The sequence below is a fragment of the Tachypleus tridentatus genome, chromosome 3 (assembly GCF_004210375.1).
Source record: "Tachypleus tridentatus isolate NWPU-2018 chromosome 3, ASM421037v1, whole genome shotgun sequence".
NCBI classification, from domain to species: Eukaryota; Metazoa; Arthropoda; class Merostomata; order Xiphosura; family Limulidae; genus Tachypleus; species Tachypleus tridentatus.
The window spans coordinates 26,393,763-26,413,540 of record NC_134827.1 but is presented as its reverse complement, the minus strand read 5'-3'; the positions used below and the strand labels follow the sequence as shown (position 1 = coordinate 26,413,540).

The 19,778-nt window shown below is 34.8% G+C and overlaps 1 protein-coding gene across 8 annotated transcripts in view; it reads right to left on the bottom strand.

The window, feature by feature from the left end:
- The window catches only part of LOC143246574 (cell adhesion molecule Dscam1-like), a 114,079-nt gene that overhangs the window by 81,158 nt on the left and 13,143 nt on the right, over positions 1-19,778 (bottom strand). The window lies entirely within an intron of this gene.

The following is a 19,778-nucleotide window of genomic DNA, read 5'->3' as shown; positions in this document are numbered from 1 at the left end:
TCTAGAAAGAACAGAAAGTTACGTATGTTGTATGCTGAAACAAAAATAAAAACGTTATCAAAAAGCACTTACATTTGTAATTACGTTAGGCCCGGCATGGCCAAGCGTGTTGAGGCGTTCGACTCGTAATCCCGGTCGCACCAAACATGATCGGCCTTTCAGCCGTGGGGGCGCTATAATGTTATGGTTAATCCCACTATTCGTTGGTGAAAGAGTAGCCCAAGAGTTGGCGGTGGGTGGTGATAACTAGCTGCCTTCTCTCTAGTCTTACACTGCTAAATTAGGGACGGCTAGCGCAGATAGCCCTCGAGTAACTTTGTTCGCGAAATTCAAAATACGTTTACTTATTTGAAGTTTACCTTCTAACAAATATTATCGTGAAATATCTTGTAATCACGTTGTAGGTGTGAAATCATTTTTTTATCTGATCAGAAGTTTGAATTCACCATTTTTGGGGGATGTATCTTCTATATCAGTACTTCACCACGTATTTAGAGGGCTCCAAACGCGTTACTAGAATCTCATAAAATAAGTACCCTGTTTCATAGCAACTGTCACGTGAATATTTTTTCAACGGTTCTTGAAGACTATAGGAAGCTGTTTGCCGATGTTGTCTGGGGCTTAACTGCGAGATACGTGTTACAATGGACAAGCTCCTACCCCGAAACCGCTCTGCTGTAACTCGTTACTGTATCTTTTAATATACTGATTATTTCAGGGAGTTTTCTGTTGGCTTAATCCTAACAGTGTTTATTAAAGGCTTTAAAGAATAGTCCGTTGGCTTGATCCTAACAGTGTTTATTGAAGGTTTCAGAGAAGAGTCCGTTGGCTTGATCCTAACAGTGTTTATTAAAGGTTTCAGAGAAGAGTCTGTTGGCTTGATCCTAACAGTGTTTATTAAAGGTTTCAGAGAAGAGTCTGTTGGCTTGATTCTAACAGTGTTTATTAAAGGCTTCAAAAAATAGTCTGTTGGCTTGATCCTAACAGTGTTTATTGAAGGTTTCAGAGAAGAGTCTGTTGGCTTGATCCTAACAGTGTTTAGTAAAGGTTTCAGAGAAGAGTCTGTTGGCTTGATCCTAACAGTGTTTAGTAAAGGTTTCAGAGAAGAGTCTGTTGGCTTGATCCTAACAGTGTTTAGTAAAGGTTTCAGAGAAGAGTCTGTTGGCTTGATCCTAACAGTGTTTAGTAAAGGTTTCAGAGAAGAGTCCGTTGGCTTGATTCTAACAGTGTTTATTAAAGGCTTCAAAGAATAGTCTGTTGGCTTGATCCTAACAGTGTTTATTGAAGGTTTCAGAAAAGAGTCCGTTGGCTTGATTCTAACAGTGTTTATTAAAGGCTTCAAAGAATAGTCTGTTGGCTTGATCCTAACAGTGTTTATTGAAGGTTTCAGAGAAGAGTCTGTTGGCTTGATCCTAACAGTGTTTATTAAAGGTTTCAGAGAAGAGTCTGTTGGCTTGATCCTAACAGTGTTTATTAAAGGCTTCAAAGAATAGTCTGTTGGCTTGATCCTAACAGTGTTTATTGAAGGTTTCAGAGAAGAGTCCGTTGGCTTGATTCTAACAGTGTTTATTAAAGGCTTCAAAGAATAGTCTGTTGGCTTGATCCTAACAGTGTTTATTGAAGGTTTCAGAGAAGAGTCCGTTGGTTGATTCTAACAGTGTTTATTAAAGACTTCAAAGAATAGTCTGTTGGCTTGATTCTAACAGTGTTTATTAAAGGCTTCAAAGAATAGTCTGTTGGCTTGATCCTAACAGTGTTTATTGAAGGTTTCAGAGAAGAGTCCGTTGGTTGATTCTAACAGTGTTTATTAAAGGTTTCAGAGAAGGGTCTGTTGGCTTGATCCTAACAGTGTTTATTAAAGGTTTCAGAGAAGAGTCCGTTGGCTTGATTCTAACAGCGTTTATTAAAGGCTTCAAAGAATAGTCTGTTGGCTTAATCCTAACAGTGTTTATTGAAGGTTTCAGAGAAGAGTCTGTTGGCTTGATGTTAACAGTGTTTATTAAAGGCTTCAGAGAAGAGTCCGTTGGCTTGATGCTAACAGTGCTTACTAAAGATTTCAGAGAAGAGTCCGTTGGCTTGATTCTAACAGTGTTTATTAAAGGTTTCAGAGAAGAGTCTGTTGGCTTGATCCTAACAGTGTTTATTAAAGGCTTCAAAGAATAGTCTGTTGGCTTGATCCTAACAGTGTTTATTGAAGGTTTCAGAGAAGGGTCTGTTGCCTTGATCCTAACAGTGTTTATTAAAGGTTTCAGAGAAGGGTCTGTTGGCTTGATCCTAACAGTGTTTATTAAAGGTTTCAGAGAAGAGTCCGTTGGCTTGATCCTAACAGTGTTTATTGAAGGTTTCAGAGAAGAGTCTGTTGGCTTGATGTTAACAGTGTTTATTAAAGGTTTCAGAGAAGAGTCCGTTGGCTTGATGCTAACAGTGTTTATTAAAGATTTCAGAGAAGAGTCCGTTGGCTTGATTCTAACAGTGTTTATTAAAGGTTTCAGAGAAGAGTCTGTTGGCTTGATCCTAACAGTGTTTATTAAAGGTTTCAGAGAAGAGTCTGTTGGCTTGATGCTAACAGTGTTAATTGAAGATTTCTTAACTCACCGCTGTTGCAACTGTACCTATAGTTTCCCATAATAAAATAAATGACTTCCTAATATATATGTAAAAACGGCTGGTATGGATAGAGAAAGCTCTATGTAGAGGAGCGAACAACATTTTCCCAAGTATCTACAGATCCCCTAACTACCCATGGTCTTTTGTAATAATCTATAGTAGTTTCACGTAACACGTGTAATTTGCTTAAGAACCTATAGTTTCCTGTAATGCAACATAGTTTTTCAAATACTTATAGTTTCCGTAGGTACTCATAATGTCTGTCGTTACATTTAGTTTCCAAGTACCAATAGTTACCATTAGTTTTTCAAGTTTCTATAGTTTCCTGTAGTACATATAATTTTCTTAAGTATCCGTAGTTTCATGTTTCTATAGTTTCCTGTAATGCAACAAGTTTCTATAGTTTCCTTTAGTACATATAATTTTCTTAAGTATCCGTAGTTTCATGTTTCTATAGTTTCCTGTAATGCAACAAGTTTCTATAGTTTCCTGTAGTACATATAATTTTCTTAAGTATCCGTAGTTTCATGTTTCTATAGTTTCCTGTAATGCAACAAGTTTCTATAGTTTCCTGTAGTACATATAATTTTCTTAAGTATCCGTAGTTTCATGTTTCTATAGTTTCCTGTAATGCAACATAGTTTTTCAAATACTTATAGTTTCCGTAGGTACTCATAATTTCTGTCGTTACATTTAGTTTCCAAGTACCAATAGTTACCATTAGTTTTTCAAGTTTCTATAGTTTCCTGTAGTACATATAATTTTCTTAAGTATCCGTAGTTTCATGTTTCTATAGTTTCCTGTAATGCAACAAGTTTCTATAGTTTCCTTTAGTACAAATAATTTTCTTAAGTATCCGTAGTTTCATGTTTCTATAGTTTCCTGTAATGCAACAAGTTTCTATAGTTTCCTGTAGTACATATAATTTTCTTAAGTATCCGTAGTTTCATGTTTCTATAGTTTCCTGTAATGCAACAAGTTTCTATAGTTTCCTGTAGTACATATAATTTTCTTAAGTATCCGTAGTTTCATGTTTCTATAGTTTCCTGTAATGCAACATAGTTTTTCAAATACTTATAGTTTCCGTAGGTACTCATAATTTCTGTCGTTACATTTAGTTTCCAAGTACCAATAGTTACCATTAGTTTTTCAAGTTTCTATAGTTTCCTGTAGTACATATAATTTTCTTAAGTATCCGTAGTTTCATGTTTCTATAGTTTCCTGTAATGCAACAAGTTTCTATAGTTTCCTTTAGTACATATAATTTTCTTAAGTATCCGTAGTTTCATGTTTCTATAGTTTCCTGTAATGCAACAAGTTTCTATAGTTTCCTGTAGTACATATAATTTTCTTAAGTATCCGTAGTTTCATGTTTCTATAGTTTCCTGTAATGCAACAAGTTTCTATAGTTTCCTGTAGTACATATAATTTTCTTAAGTATCCGTAGTTTCATGTTTCTATAGTTTCCTGTAATGCAACATAGTTTTTCAAATACTTATAGTTTCCGTAGGTACTCATAATTTCTGTCGTTACATTTAGTTTCCAAGTACCAATAGTTACCATTAGTTTTTCAAGTTTCTATAGTTTCCTGTAGTACATATAATTTTATTAAGTATCCGTAGTTTCATGTATTGCCTACAGCTTTCCTAAGTACCGTACCCAAAATTTCCTGTGCCATCTATAGGTTTTCCAAGTATCTATAGTTTTTTTTTGTAGTACATATAGTTTTCCCAAGTACCAATAGTTTCATGAAGTACCTGTAGGTTTTCCAAGTATCTATAGTTTCCTATAGTATCTATAATATTGTGGATGCACGTGAACAGTGAAAATAATAGTACCATATTTTTATCCTATTTTCATCTATGTGTTGCAAATAGTATAAAATTCGTACACACCTTCCAGTTTTTCTAAGATAAAAACGCAAAATAAAATATCTTCAGGTTAAAGGAAACACCGATGATGAACTTGTTCACTTTTACACGAACTGAATTTTCTCGAGATTACTTTGCAAAACGGTTGAACCTGCGTGTTGTTTCACTAACTAGAGTTTCTTATGATAGCCTTGCAAACATTACAATAAGTGCCTCACTTGAGTCCCCGCTAGTAGAGCTGTAAGTCTACTGAGTTACAACGCTAAAATTAGGGGTTCTATTCCCCTCGGTGGACTCAGCAGATAGCCTGATGTGGCTTTGTTATAAGGAAACAAAGACCTCACTTGATTCATGTCAGTAAGAAAAACATATAATAATTTCTAAACTAATTAAAAGTTTCGTATGGAGAGCCTCACCTTTTGATGGATATTGAATGTTAGGTTTCTGTTTCAAACTTTGTAAAAGGTTGTACACCCAATGTAATTTTTCCGACTGAGCTGTTGATTTCTATATAAGATTATGGAGGGAGGTTTTGAAATTAAAATAAAGCTTTTACGATCCCTCTACTTTTAAGTTACTTGTCAAAAGATTAGAGTTATAAAAGAGGCACAACTGTCTTAAGTTTCGTGATGACGAGAAACCCACTTGAAGTAAAAATGTATTTTCAAGACGGCTGGTATGGGTATTAAAACCAATTGAACTAAAGTACAGAACAACGTTTCGACTTTCTCAGGTGATCTTCAGGTTGATCTGAAGATGATCTAAGAAGGTTGAAATGTCGTAAGTTTTAAGCTATTTTTTCTAAGTTTAGTTAGTGCTCTAAAATTAATACTCGCTTACAAAACTATGAGCACTGATATTAATGCCCCATAATATACATCTTAAGCCTTAAGCAATCGCGCTAACGTCATGAAATAAACGTCTCAAGTTTTAAGTTATCTACAGGCAACATTCTTTTCACTGTAATTTAGCACAACAGAAGAGCAACAAAAGTACAGCGAGATACATTGAAAGTTTATTGTTCGTTAGCTTAAAGAAAGTATAAATTTTTAGTTAGATACCACAAATTAAGGTTTAGAACCTACAACGAGATCACTCATAGCAAACATTACTATCCCCCAACAACAACTTGTGAAGACTGTTTCTATTGATGTATTCGTCCTCAGTTGATAAATAATTGCATTTAAATTATTAATTGTATGCTGATTTCATGTGTGTGACATTAGTCCTTTTAATTAGTCCAAAAATCAATTGAAGCCACATCGGTAAGCGATAATCTATCTGATCTTTAATCGTTCGATTATACAACAGTGAATTTAATGAATATTCTAGTCGACTTTAATTAGTTTGGTTTAGAACTCTTTACCGTGCAAATAAAGCGAACACTCTACACTTCAAGACAAGAACGTAAACAAGCAGTTATAATATATTATATTTCTTTGTGTGTGTGCGTGTGTTCTGACTACTTTCTGGATAAAACTCAGTGTCTATGGCAGAGTTAGTAAGTTACTAATTAAAATTTCAAAAAAACTATAAATATTGTTTTGCCAATACAATAGCAATATAAAGTGATGTAATATGAATTGGTATTTGTTTATTCGTTTTATCGCAAAGCTCTGCCCACCAAGAGGAATCGAACTCCGAACTTTAGCGTTGGACTTCAGTAAAATTTCTGCTGACTTGCCGGGGGAAGGTTCATTAGTAAGAGCTTCTTGCAAACATTAAATTACCTCTGCTTGGAATTTTCATAATCCTCACAGAGAATTTTATTATATTATATTATACTTTTTATATTATATTATATTATAACAACAAACTATTATAAGAAATACCTAACTTAATTTATCTCAGTAACAGAAACACATCGCAGTTTCAAAACTACAGGGTGTTCGGAAAGTCACTGTGCACTTATATATTTATTAACAGACAAAACTGCACAGTGACTTTCCGAACACCCTGTAGTTAAGAATTTCGTGTGGAGACGTCTCTTTTGATGGGTTTCAAATGTTAATTTCACATCAAGAAGAAATAGCCAACCGTATAAAATAATTACATTTGTTTGTTTGTTCAGAATTAAGCACAAACCTACACAATAGGTTATCTGTGTTCTGCCCGCCACGGGTATCGAAACCCAGTTTTTAGCGGTATGAATCCGAAGACATCGCTGTGCTACTGGAAGGGCCAAACATTTCTGACTTTCTTATGAATATTATGTCTTAGTTAGGTTTAACTTGATTCAGTATCTTTCAGCATACTCGGACCACGGTTTCATTAAAAGAGTGGTATGTCATGCCAGTATATTCCAAATACAACTAATTAAGCTGTTCATGTGATGATTGTAGGCTTTAGAAGAGACCAATAAAAAATCAAACCTACCGTTAAATATTCCAAGTTTTATTGTTTAGCATGTTTTAGATGTTTATTGTATCATCAAGTCAAAGGATAATTATTATAAAATAACATAATCACCCACACCATACGTAGCCTGTCAAATAATAGTTAACGCAAGAGTTCTGTTTGTTATCCTAAAAGACTAAACAAAAGGAATCCTCAATAGCGGCGGCGTAATTAGATCTAAACTCGCTCAAAAGACGAGATAAAAGTTTGTACTTGAATTAAACCTCGGAGCTATTCAATGAGATTTTATGTCATAGGTACAAATATTGACTTGTTTCAGTTCATAGAAAGAACTTACGACAATGATATTAGTTGTATTAAAGGTTTATCTGTTATTGTTTCCTCTCCCTGCTCCATCCTTACGAAAATGATATTAGTTGTATAAAAGGTTTATCTGTTATTGTTTCCTCTCCCTACTCCACCCTTACGACAATGATATTAGTTGTATTAAAGGTTTATCTGTTTTTGTTTCCTCTCCCTGCTCCACCCTTACGAAAATGATATTAGTTGTATTAAAGGTTTATCTGTTATTGTGTCCTCTTTCCTGCTCCAGATAAGCCCAGAAATTACTGCCTTGTTCTTATCTTTATTATGCATGTTATTTCTTATATAAAGCAAGAGCAAAATACGTTTAAATGGCTTTTGTCCAAGAATCTTATGTTTTTGTGATATTTGTCCGTTATTAGAAAACGGTATGGTCGAAATGAAATAGGGAATAAAATTCCATTTGAGCGGATAACTTCTTAGAAAGAGATGACAAAACGGTGCGCACAAAACGAAAATTGATCAACTGAGAAACAGTAAAAATCAATACGACAATATAACAAAAGCTCCACTTTAGTGGCATGTCGTGCAACCTGACAAATTATCGTGCTATGCACCTGTCTAGTTAAATTTAAGAGCCGTGACTGGACGTATAATTTCAAAGCATATACATCAGAGGTTTAAAATTACATATATATATATATATGTAACTTTGTAATATACGTTTTGAACAGAAACTCAGTTTTAGCACTAAATCGGTAGCAGTTCATATTTCACCTTATATTTTTTTTCTTTGACCACCAACTCTTCAATGGTTGGATAAAACTTATAAATACATGCTGATTACTCCTTTCCTTAATGGCGTTTCTTTGAACTCATAAAACCGTCTTATAAGCTTGAGCAGTTAAATGTTTTAACACACATAAAAGAGCTGAACTGAAATGAAAAGAAAAAAATAACATAACCTCGTTTTCTTTTCCTCGCCATAATTTATTTTTCTTTTGTACATTGTGATTAACGTTGGCACAGTTAAAGGCTTGCCTAGGACAAGAAAGATGAATTGATCGTCCGTGGTAAAAGACTGGTTTGCAACAGTAAGTACAGTTTTGATACAATTGATTACGTCTTTAAAAATATGAAATAGAGTACTTACGTTTTCCTAGGTTTACAGAAAAATTGTTCAGTTCAGGGTCGCGTTTACTGCAGGTAGAATTCATCCGCGAATCGCTTGTACGCATAATATTGTTTGTTTTGAATTTCGCGCAAAGCTACTCGAGGGCTATCTGTGCTAACCGTTCCGAATTTAGTAGTTTAAGACTAAAGGAAAGGCAGCTAGTCATCACCACCTATCGCCAGCTCTTGGGCTACTCTTTTACCAACAAATAGTGGGATTGGCCGTAACATCAATACGCCTCCATGGCTGAAAGGGCGAGCATATTTGGTGCGACCGGGATTCGAACCCGCGACCCTCAGATTACGAGTAGAAAGCCTAAACACGCTTGGCTATGCCGGACTAATACTTATGATAAAAGCGGGATTTTTAGGAGTGCATTTGTTTTCTTACACGGATTAACTTTATACTCTCGTTGGCAAGTACTGGAAATTCAATAGTTAATTTTGTTTGCTTACTTGATATATTTACTTATTTATTTAAAGCTACGAAACGATATTCTTGTTTGTTATAACAATAAACATACTGGCCGAACGTTTCGTTTTGAACTAAATGATCACAGTTTTGTTTCTCAAAAAAATACAAACAAGCAATCTACCAATCTCGTTATCTGATGGCCAACTAACAGTTAAAACCAAAAGTTAAAGCTTGCTATAAATTTTGAGACACTGTTGTCTTCCTCAGCTATGTTCGTCAGGGTTGTACACGTGGGTCAGGTTTAACAAACCATATTACTTCAGAAGATAGGGGTAGACTGGCTAACAATAAGTGTGAGCGACTTTCCCGAGGTAATCATGAATAGAAGCGTTACTGTTACGATATTAATTGGATGCTATTCATAGTTACTTTAACAGTGTTCAAACACCCGTCTTGTTCAATGAAGTTCAAACGTCTCTGAAGAGTTGTTGTTGTTTGTTTTAGAGCAAAACCACATTGAGCTATCTGCTATCTTGCCGCGGGGAATTGAACCCCATATTTTATTGTTGCAAACTGCTGTTCCACTGGAAGGCAGCCTTTAAAGATGGTACTATAAACATGAGTCGAAACTTATGTAAAGTTCTAAAAGAAGATATTTCAAACCTTTAAGCTGGTGATTTACTAATATGGCAGTAGAGTTAAAAAATGTTATGACACTTTTCAAAGGAAAGCCTAACCTTCATATCTTTAACATTATAAACTACATATTATTAGGTAAAGAGTTTGTTTATTTGTTTGTTTTGAATTTCGCGCAAAGCTACTCGAGGGCTATCTGCGCTAGCCGTCCTTAATTTAGCAGTGTAAGACTAGAGAGAAGGCAGCTAGTCATCACCACCCACCGCCAACTCTTGGGCTACTCTTTTACCAACGAATAGTGGGATTGACCTTTACGTTATAACGCCCCCACAGCTGAAAGGGTGAGCATGTTTGGCGCGACGGGGATTCGAATTCGCGACCCTCGGATTATGAGTCGAACGCCTTAACACGCTTGGCCATGCCGAGCATAGGTAAAGAGAGATATTAAACTTAACCACATTGGGTTATACATCTTCAGATACTAGTAAGAATCCGAATAAACGACCATTGTTTTTTCTAGCATCCCATCGATCTAAACCATATCCCAAACAGCAGTAAAAAAGGCGAATAAACAGGCATTGCGTTTTATAATTACACAAACTATCTGTAAGAATGCTCATTGACAGAGAATTAGTTCTTAGATTTCATTGTTACAAAATATAAACCTATTGATACTACTTTGGTATTATAAAGTTATTGGTTTAGATCAATAGGATACTAGAATAGTTATGTAAGTTTACAAGATCAAATAGAAATTATTACAACTATGCAAACACTTCATTTGTATGGCGCTGTGTCTTAATTAATACCGTGTGATATGTAATTTATCTAAATAATTTACTTTCGGCTTCAACGGATATAACTGATTTTATTTTAATACTAGCAGAGACCTGCAAAACATTTGTGGTTAAGTTAGTATCTTATTTCAGCAATAACTTCTTTAAATACAATATTTCGATAATAACACAAAATATTAGGTTGAGGAATAATTCGTGAGCGTTTTAAAATAATTTCATTCAAGCATTACATGCAAGACTATACAATACTTCAATGCATGAACACATTACACCCAAAACATTTATTATGATACTTTATTTCATGTAATATCTAGGTATATAGTATGCATTGTTTTAAACGAAATTGCAAGAAATTAAATGCGAAAAGCAGATGGTGTCGAAAATGCTCGATTTTGTCCACTTGACATTCCATTTAATGAGCTGAAAATGAAAGCAAAAATTAAAGACATATGAAAATCAAACACACCATCTATTAGAGCAAAAATTTATCTACCAAATGACATGAAATATTTTGCGAAAGCGTTTCATTTATGAATATATTTTTTTAACTTGAAAAAACGCTCACGAATTATTCCTCAACCCAATAACTTTAATCACAGACACCGAAATCTGTAAGTCCGCTTGTCTCAGGCCTAACATTTCTTAAGCCTTTTATTAATTAATTAATTATTTAATGAAGAGATAAATTAACATTGTAATTTATTTGCTCTTTCTTACTTTAGTTTAATTACTGCTAAACGTTACCACACCGAATACTATCATTAAATAAAATTATAATGTTATTCTACGACCTTTAAACCATTTGGTTGGTTTGGCGTTTTATGGCGCAAAGCAACTAGGCTATCTGCGCCATTAAACCTTTTTTTAAAAGAAACTTTTAATATGTTGCTGTACTAAACGTACCAAAATATAATTAATCCACATTTTATTTACAACGGTTGAATTGTAGTGCACGCACCAGCGCACTTAGATAGTAAAGTGTGGACACATTTTCAGGATAGATCAAAATGGAATATTGTTATAACAGATTCCATTCGTTCTCCGTATAAGTAGCAGACAATGGATTTAAATAACAAGAAATTGTCGTTTAAGCTACGAATTTAATTCAATACTTGACGGTTCTCAAAACCGATAAGAACAAAGGTTCATACTAGTTGCTCATTTGTTTTTTCCCAAATTCATTAACAGTAGATCCCGTTCGCACCAAACATGCTCGCCCTCCCAGCCGTGTGAACGTTATGATATGACGGTAAATCCCACTATTCGTTGGTAAAAGAGTAGCCCAAGAGTTGGCGGTGGGTGGTGATGACTAGCTGCTTTCCCTCTGGTCTTACACTGCTAAATTAGGGAAGTATAGCGCAGATAGCCCTCGAGTAGCTTTGCGCGAAATTCAAGAAACAAAACAAACAAACATTAACAGTAGTATTTTCAAGCTTTAAGAAACGCCTCGTTACGGCGGTTTTGAACATCTTTAAACCAGACGATTTTACGAAGTTTCGTTACAATACTAATTAATTAAATACGTAAAAACTGTGGTTAAATTAAACATTATCTTGCTGTCTTACCGAAATCTCCGAAAGGCTTTGAATTTATTTTTGCCTTCTATGTTTTTTTAACTCGTGTATAACGTTTTCGTTATAAATTATTAAAACCAACCAACATCATAACAGCAAAACAGCCGTATCTAGTTGCACATGTTCTTACTAACAATGAATTCTGTGCTTCCCAAAATAAAACAGAAACAACAGAAAGTGTAAATATTTGAGTTCCACCTCGTGCTGTTACTGTTCTAAGAAGCCAATAGAGAGTATGCTTACATTTATTTACCTATATATATATTTTTAGTTGGTTGAAGAAAATGCCACTACCTAGGTTATTGAGACGTCATTTACGTATAGGAGCAGCGCAGATAGCCCTCATGTAGCTTTGCGCGAAAATTCAAAAAACATAAAAACGTTTAGTAGCAAGAATTACTTTTCTAAACTTTATATCTCACTGTCTCAAATTATTCCTTTTGGTTGGAAAAAAAAATGTTTTTCTCCGTTTTTCCTAACTGTTTGATATGGTTCATCAGTTAAAGCTATTAGATAAACCTAAGTAGTTTTTTTAGGTCCTAGTTTGCAGTTCCTTTCGGTACTAAAGACACAAAAGAAATGATGTTTAGTTTCAGTTCCATAACCTTAATGAGAACTCTTATCTTTCCAGATAAATCACCGGGAATTTCAACGATATCAGAACAAAAACTCTAAGAAAATACATTCTTTTGTATATTTCTGGTTTTATAAAAAGTATATGTAAACACGCGTGCATGAGTAATAGGCCTATTATAATAGGTCTCGGCACGACATACGCTACGTCTGCATCACCTTTTCCGATTCGTTGTAAAGTGGCTTCAGGATAAACATTAGCCTGAGCGTCCCGCTGTGAAAGCCGGGTAGTTCAGCTCGAGGCTGAACCGTTGTAGACACAAACAGAAGGGATATAATACCGTCTCATGATCTATATCGCCATTTTGTAATCAAAGTATATGTTATTGTTGTGTTTTTTTATTCTAGCTTATGTTCACAAAGCCTCCAGGTAGTTGTCAATATGGATCTCGAAACTCTAACAATAACAATAGCCTGTTATATACCAAACTGGAAAAAGTATGGACGAAAGCGAGTCCTTTAGATACTGCAATATTTCAAAAGTTATTACGTCTTTCTGACAGGATGAATTTACAATTTATTAAGAGTTTTTTTCTATCGTCTCTTTCAGTATCGAACGGCCCGGCATGGCAAGGTGGTTAAGGCACTCGACTCGTCATCTGAGGGTCGCGAGTTCGCATCCCCGTCGCACCATATGCTCGCTTGTTCAGTCGTGGGGCCGTTATAATGTGACGGTCAATCCCACTATTCGTTAGTAAAAAAGTAGCCCAAGAGTTGACGGTAGGTGGTGATGACTATCTGCCTTCCCTCTAGTCTTGCACTGCTAAATTAGGGACGGCTAGCGCAGATAACCCTCGTGTAGCTTTTCGCGAAATTCGAAACAAACTAAGTGCTTCTGTTTACTTATGTTTATGGTGAGCATGTGTAGACATCTTAAACTATTGTAGAGTCACTGCGTGTTAACACACTATAAGAAGTTCATTAGTAACGAGTCTACACACAACAGTTAATATTCAACCAACTGAGTTTTGTATTGGAATTTATCTTTCAACATGGCCTGATTGTCCACTCTTGCAACAATTGGCCATAACAAGTAAATAGCAGATTATATACGTTCTGTTTCATAAACTGTCTTTCGGAGAAAATGTATTTGTTTGATGTCAAGCTTAAAGATAAACAATTGGTTCTTTGTCCCCTGTCCACCACGGATATTGAAACCAGATTACTTGTAAGTTTATGACTTTTGTAAGTTTGTAACTTGTTGAAGATGAAATATAATTATTTATGACTTCTATCTAAATACCAGGAAAAACTAGTGGTGGACTGATCAACACAACAGTGCTTTCGTGTCTGATGTATAATAAATAAAATGTGCATGTTCAGATACAAATGTTAAATATGTCAACAGTGCATACTGGTCACATTGCAAATATTTTAGTTAATTGTCGGGTCGATGTAACTTCCCAAATGTTTCATTATCAGGAAGACCGTTTATATATTACAAATATTTTACGTCCCTGTTCTATATTTTACAGGGGTAGTGTCTGTATTTATTTCAAATGATAAACAAATAAATGTTTAATAAAAGTTAAAAGGAGTTATTCTTTTAATCCGGAGTTGTTTTTTTTACCAAGTACTTGCTTTTAGCCAGGTGCGTAGATTTTTTACGCCCGATAGGGGGATGATTTTTGTGACCACTTATATGGACCGTTCAATTTGCAAATTGGTAATCTCTGATTACGTGAACCTGAAAGCTGTAAGCATGCAATCACAGAGTAATCTTGTTGCCACGATACTTGCATGTATACTTAGGCCTACTGACTGATACTTACGAACTATCGCTTAGGTCGAAAAGCTTAGAAGCACGCTTATATTAAAGATGTACATTTCGGCGACTGAAAAAGCCTACATCTAGGCCTAATTATGTAATTCAATTGGTAATAACACGAGAATCACAAGAACAAACACACAGTTTGTAGGCCTGTGATGCAATAAAACAATTCAACAGACCAAACTCTAGGGGGGGGATGATTGTATGCACCATACCCCCCACCTAAAATGAAGGGAGGACGTACTCCAACCATCCCCCCAGGATCTACGCCCCTGCTTTTAGCACATAATTCTGTCATCTCTTGACTGATTTAAGATATGTTATAATTACAGTTTTGTAGTCAGGAGGTTAAACCCTTTCGTTTAATGTATCTGACTACACCCAAATTCTCATATATTAATTTACTCTAACCGTGCCTAAAATAATTTCAATTTGAGGGTAGGCTAGTAGACGTCCTGATGAGTAACAAAATAGAATTGGGTGTACGCGCGCCCCACGTTTGGTATTAGTGTGCGTAAAAATATAGCTGATGAAAGGGGGAGGGAATCTCGTAGATTAATTAATTCTTATCTTTCCTAAAATAATTGTAAGTGCCGTGGCTAGTGAGGATTCCCTCTTGTTTTATATTACGAGCAAGCTTTCATACGAGAGACTGCGATTAAATAAAAATAAAAATAAAACACGCCAATAGCGATAACATTTCCTGGAGGCGTACCCAGTATCCTACATAGCAAGAAAACTTCCTAGAACTGTTGGGACTCCAACACGTAATCATTCTAGTTGAATTAGAACATCGTCAAATCACAAATCTCAACACCACTTATTTAAAATACCATCAGACCAACAGGCTGACCAATATAAAATGACTATGAAGTCGATTTGAATTTGACACAACGAGAGATAAAAAAACTCGGTATTTCGAAAAGTAAACTAAGGTAATGGAATGTACTGACAGAAAGAGTGCATTGTACTCGTGTATAAAATATTTAGTAATAGTTCCGTATTTGGACGAAAGCCTATGACTTAAAGAATGTCTTGAGAATATATATAGAAAAAAAAAAGGTTAGATAGTTTAATACTGTTTGCTTAGTGCGAATGATGACAATTGATCACCTCCTAGCGTGACAGCAGCTGTCACTAGATGGCACCATTTGGAACACAAATGTTGTCATGGAAACGCTTTCAAGCTTTAATCTGGTTGGTCGAGCTTTAAAAAAAAAAACGTTGGGAAAATGAAAAGCTTACACAATGAAGACAGAATGAATCAATTTTAATCGTTAGTAGGCGTGACACCTTGGCAATTTATAAAGTAAACATTCCCGCCATTTATAGGAAAACAATTTCAGATCTCCAATTCAATACTAGTGCTACCTGCACGAACATTACTATTTAGCGTCGTTATACGATCAATGATAGAACTATAGGCCTTTATTTCCGCGAATGATCTAGCAAGACAGAGAAGCGAGTAAAATAAGATTCAGAGGCGCTTACTTAAATATTTCAAAAGGTCTCAAGAGTTGTTTTATGTTTGTTTTGTTTTTGTTTTGTTTTTTCATTTTTGAACACGGCATTTCGAGTAAAGGCTATACGACGTACCAATCTGTATTTGGTTATTCAAACAGAATTTTCGTGTCTGATGTCATTTCGGGGTCTGGCTTTGAATTACCAGTCCTAAAGGAAGAACTAGATTAGTCATTAATCTTTACCGCACGTGACACAATATACCATACTCGAGGTATTCTGGCTTTCCAGTAAAAAGGCTTGAATAAATAATATTGACTGTTTTTGCTGCCGTGAAGTTATAGTGCTAATTTTCCTTCACAAAGTCGATAGCGTTTCACAGTTAGTTGAATAACTATTCTGTTTGGTTATTACATCATTGATTTACCTTTGGGTAACGGACCCAAATCAAAATTATAATAATTGTTATTGCGTATATATATACGTGATTATACGTACGTATCATATACATATATATATACATACATACATAAAGAAACAAGAGTCTGAACTGTTGAAATTTAATTAAAGTGCTTTAGTAAACATATACTTCGTTTGGAATTCGGACTGAATTTTACTCGAAGCACACGTACATGTTGTTTAGATAAATTAATGTTTATGTGAAATGACTCTTATATATATATATATATATAAATCTTGAAATACAATGATTTAACTCATACACCTTAGTTAACTGTTCAAGGTGGAAAACACAGTAGACATATTGATTATACAGTAAGCAATATATTTCAGTTGATCTAGATTTATAACACATCTATTCACAACGTGCTGTGACTTATAATTTCTTTATCAGTTGTGTGAACATGCGTACTTCGGAGCACATTGTAAAGAATACGGTTAGTGCTAATCCGCCTTATCAAAGGTTTTTCACCAGAAGGAAAAAATTTAAAGTTTCCATGTGCACAGTTAGTCACTATGTACACCCTTATTAATATCTGAGGACCGTTCCTAAATGTGTCACACTTAAGGACCTCGCATAACAAAGTCATTTGTTTTATGGCTCTCACGCCGCATAAACACAACAAAGACAGGTTTAATGTTATCACCTGTGACAATAACTAGTAAAACAAAACGAGGCATTAACATCGTTTTAAGTTATTAAATACCATAATTTTTAATTTGATTTTTCTATGTGTATAAATTTGTTGTTGTTCTCGTGAGGAATAAAAACTTCCATCCAATCATTGCTGACTACGGAGGTAATAAAACACTTAAGTTAATAAAATATAGAATAAGCTAGCAACAGATGTAACAAAGAAAGGAATCGTAACTGGAAGAGAAAACAACTGTTCAATTGTTTCTAACTTGATTTCCTCTATGGCTTCAGTTATAAAACTCGAAAACTATTCAGTCAAAAAGGTGAATGGGCTTGAAACCACATAGTTTAAAATTAATAACGAAAACAACTATTTTTAATCTCGAATTTCCTTGAAGAATCTGGCCTACATGCAGATCAATAGAAAACACCGCTGTTTCCATAGTTTTAAGTTATACAGGTATGAAATGTTATTATTCCAAAAATATGTTCTTAATTGAAAAAAAAACAACGACTTCTAGAGTTATCACCAGATGGCGTGAATTATGAAGAATGTTTCCATGAAAATGAAATAAGACTGACGAAATGGCAGGAGGATCCTGTTTAAGCCTCTTAAATAAAATGTTTATTACACATGTGATTTCACTGAAATATCAGCTGTCATCACAAAATCACACCTTACTTGCACTGACAGAGCCGCGAAACGTTTTTAAAGCAAATTAAGCAAAACCTTAAGACGTATGATTTATGGCCTCAGGTTGAGATGATTCATAAATATCCTATAAATACAGACAGTTTGTTCCTGTGTTCATTACTGTATAAGCCTGCGTATGACGTAACAATATCGTCAATAGTTATCTTCTGGGAATAAATTGTTTACATCTGTGTGCCCTGTTTCTCATTGAGATTTGCATACTTAGAATTTAAAGTGATCATGAACTATAACAGTTGATGGTTACCCTGTGACCACCACACTCCTGTTTACTTATGAAGCATACGTTTTCAGGAATATTTTCAGCATTCGTTTATTTCGAGTTTTAGTCAGGTCCTGTGAAGAACACTCACAGAGAACAGCCGTGGTCACCACTACATATCTCACTCAACAAATAACTTATAAGACGTTCGTGTTGCCTAGCGAATAAACCGAACAGTGGCTGAAGGAACGTTACAATGGCAAAAGATATATATTCGTGTTCAATATTATATAAAATTGAAAATAGAAGGCGAAACCTCGATCAGTTGGTTTGAATTTTTCAAACAAATAGCAATAATCGCCCTACAGTATTGTATACGGTGACGCGTTACATAATTTTATTTATAAAGAACGTGTTTGGTGAACGTCTAGAAATGTGCTTTTATTTCAACGTATATACCTTCACGTATGTGTTTTTTTCTTACTTTCTCAAAAAAGCTCAGAATACATGAACGATCTCGTCAACAAAAGTTCCGACTCTGTAAGCGACTCACTGGATTCGCTGAGCAAGAGTGACGTAAGGGGCGGGGGAACGGCCCCCTTTTTCATAATGTCTGATTAAAAATGCATCAAAATTAGGAAAATTTAATAACATCTCCATAAAATAGTGAAAGCAAAGCCATATTCTTATGTTTCGCTCTTATTTTCTCTTGTGTAACATCTAAGAGTTAAAACTCTAACGTTTCAAATATGTTTTGATATTTCGTATTTGAGTTAATACCGAGTTCACTTTCTTTTTTTTTTGTTGTTAATGGTACACTCTGATCAAACAGGATAAGTTTCCGTAACCACAAACATCATCTGGTACATCAGCGGACACTGAACAAACACCTACTACATTCTTCTGCTCATGTCACATTTTCTTATCCAAATATTATCTATCTTCCAATTCAGTGCCTTGAACTTAAGTCAACAAAGCGAGGAAGTCGTTCCATTAAACGGGTTCAGCCGACGTGAGGTATCTCTTTTTTTTTTTTTAGCTGTTTTCATAATTTAGATAGAACGCTGGGAACCAGAGTAAATATTTAACGTGTACTACAAGCATAGAGACGTGTAACTGTATAAGATTCGATGAATCGTATGATTGCTGATATGAACTGCTACTCATCTGTTCCGCCCACAAATGATTAAATGAATCCTTTTCTGTTGCTTGTTTCCTTAGAAATGTGTTTCGAATACTGAGCAACATTTCATAATTTTGTCATTCAGTTTTTGTTTCTTTTTATGTTATACAAGACGGGATATATTTCACAGTAAAAGTCTAGGAGGTATTATATTTTGTAAATTAATCTTAAATATTAATCTCCTCGTGAGGTCTTCTCCAATAATGCAAAATAAACAGAAATTAGGATCTCATGAAATGTTCCCTTGGTACACAAATAATAATTAATTCCTTCGAAACTGTTCGATCAATAAGAAGAATTCCTCCCGTTATATCTGTTTACTTGTTTATTTGAATTTATGCTGCAACTTTTAATATGTACTTACGAACAAATACGGACATGTATTAAGTCGTGGCGCTAAGAAACCACTGAGGGGTTTCTAGCAGAAATTCACAGTTAGAAACATTTAATAAGTTACGAACATTTACGTGTTAATTGAATAATTATGTAAAAAAAAAACACTCCTCCATTGAGATATTTCCAGTTATCGTTACTTCAGCCTAACACACGTGATTGATAAGGTATTGGGGCTGTATGACTGACAGTTCAATGTTCTAATGCTCTTAGTTTCAGTTTAGCTATCGACGAGACAGAAACCTTCTGTTTAAACCTAAAACATGTTTCATGTGTTACGCTTGCACACTTTACTTTGAGAGAACAACGGGTTTATTAACTTTTATCAATGAAACGTTTTTGACATCGGAACACCTGCTCTACTTCCTGCATTTTGTAGAATACAAAGAATGGTTATGAGAACGTTTCTCATAACACGAACCGAAGATGGTTGTGAGAAGCTAATGAAACTGTTCCAGTGTTCATTGTTGTAAACTCGTCATGATAAAAAGTTTGCACGTATACAGATCAAAATATCAAAGAATTTGTTTTTTGGTTTGTTTTTAATTCGCGCAAAGCTACACGAGGGCTAGCTGCGCTAGCCGTCCATAATT